This window comes from Chinchilla lanigera, unplaced genomic scaffold (genome assembly GCF_000276665.1).
Source record: "Chinchilla lanigera isolate Chin_1 unplaced genomic scaffold, ChiLan1.0 scaffold00062, whole genome shotgun sequence".
Lineage (NCBI taxonomy): Eukaryota > Metazoa > Chordata > Mammalia > Rodentia > Chinchillidae > Chinchilla > Chinchilla lanigera.
The window spans coordinates 7,494,871-7,496,691 of record NW_004955463.1 but is presented as its reverse complement, the minus strand read 5'-3'; the positions used below and the strand labels follow the sequence as shown (position 1 = coordinate 7,496,691).

The 1,821-nt window shown below is 51.5% G+C and overlaps 2 protein-coding genes across 6 annotated transcripts in view; one reads left to right on the top strand and one right to left on the bottom strand.

Moving 5' to 3' along the window:
* The window catches only part of Wrn (Werner syndrome, RecQ helicase-like), a 138,290-nt gene extending 136,841 nt beyond the window's left edge, over positions 1 to 1,449 (bottom strand). For 3 of the 5 annotated variants that reach the window (XM_005398387.2, XM_005398388.2, XM_005398389.2), the window contains exon 1: positions 1,260 to 1,448. The gene's annotated coding sequence lies outside the window, so the exon portion shown is untranslated. Of the gene's footprint in view, positions 1 to 1,259 lie in introns of all 5 variants that reach the window. The other 2 variants (XM_005398390.2, XM_013521530.1) reach the window with 2 other exon arrangements.
* A 136-nt stretch (positions 1,450 to 1,585) lies between these two features.
* Positions 1,586 to 1,821, top strand: part of Purg (purine-rich element binding protein G) — a gene marked incomplete in the record, with an annotated part of 34,574 nt that continues 34,338 nt past the window's right edge. The window contains 1 exon segment of the mRNA XM_005398386.2: positions 1,586 to 1,821.

The following is a 1,821-nucleotide window of genomic DNA, read 5'->3' as shown; positions in this document are numbered from 1 at the left end:
AATTAATGCCACAAATTGCACCCTTAAAACGGTTAAGTTGGCAAATTCTGCTATACATATTTCACCACAATTTTAAAATATAATTCAGATGACATTTTCTTTGACAACTCTCCAATAGCTTTTCATCTCCTTCAGAACGAAAACTCAAATTTCCAAAATAGCCACAGCAACCCCTACACAACCTCTTCCCTGCTCTTTCCTATATAAGCTTCTCCCTTACGGTTCTTGCCTTCCTCTAGCTTACTGGCTGGCCTCTTAGGCTGCTCTCGGAATACAATAAAGACTCTCTCAGGACTTTGCACTTTCTTTTTCCTTGGGCAACCATAAGATAATCTCTCACTCCCTTCAATTCGTAATAAAAATTACCTTCTCGGTGAGGTCTTCCCTGACCCCTGTAGTAAAATTACAGCTCCCACCCCCTCGCACTCCTCACCCCTCTGTGTTAGTCTCCATAGGAGTTTCATCTCTGACGGACATGCTACACGTTTGACTTTTTGCATGTCACTTTTCACTAAAACGTGAAATCCAAAAGCAAAACGATCTTTCTGTCTGATTACTGTTCGTATTTCTAGTGCCTAGGCGCAGCCCTCAACAAATACATGTTGAATTTATAAATACAGGAAGGACTGGGGATGTAGTTCAGTGGTACAGCACTTGCCTAACAGGCAGAAGGCCCTAGGTTCAAGCCCCAACAACACGGAAGGACAGGGGTGGCGGCAGTATTCAAGAATATCAAAATATGATCTGCATTGACCATCCAAACCTCCTAACCACTTCTGTACAGAGCATAATCTATAAACATACAAAGCCTAAATTGCTCCGATTTTCAGACTCCTACACTAGCATCCTAAGGACCTCACTACCCTTCCCACCTGGGAGTAGTATTTTTATATATCAAACCTACCCAGAAAACAACTGGTATATAACCAGAAAAAAAAAAGGTCATCAAATCAATGTCTGAACTCAAAAAATCCAGCCTAACTTGCTAAATGACAGATAGCAGGCTATTTTCCTCGACTTCGCTGAGTGAAGATGGACTGGCTGGATTTCGGCATAACAAGGGCGTTATGTGAAAGGCAGCTCCTAGGGGCACTCCAGACTACCCGCCGGAGGAGTGAGCGGTAAACACACTTTCTCACGAACAGACGCTCCCAGAAGGCCTGTCTGCGATCGGGGGCGGGGGGAGGGGGCTTTTTAGCTAAGAGTGCTATGCCCCAGGAGACCGAGCTGCGGAAACACGCGTGGGGAGAACACCTTACCTGGGAAGAGCCAGCTCAACCCGGCTTCTCCTTCAGCTGGACGACGTGCGGAGCGCCACAACACCAAGGCTTGCAACCCAAGCATTCAGGCTACGTACTAAATCCACCAACTTTATTCCCGCGCTACTGACGGAGAGGACAGGGAAACTTCACCGGCGCACACTGTATACCTCAACTCTGGGAGACAGCCCTTCCACCTCCCCCGGCTCCGCCCCCAGCCGACGGACTACGCGTGCGCAGACGCGGGCTGCCGCTGAGCACTTCGGGAAACGTAGTCTCCGTGCAGGTGCCGGTGAGCCGCCAGAGTCCCGGCAGAATCCCGGCAAGTCAGGGCACTCCCACCCTGCGGCCCTTATTCCCATCTTCACACCTGTCCAGTCACCTCGCACGCACCCTCCATCCCTACGCGCCTGGCTTCCGTCAGGGCGCGCTCCGAGGAAGAGCACGAGACGCCCCTCTTTCCCCGGCCGGCTCTGCTGGGGAGGCGGGGTCCACCGCCCGCCCCCCGCCGTCAGCTCCCCGCTCCCCCTCCCCCGGCGGGTGTCGGGCTGGTGCCCGAATC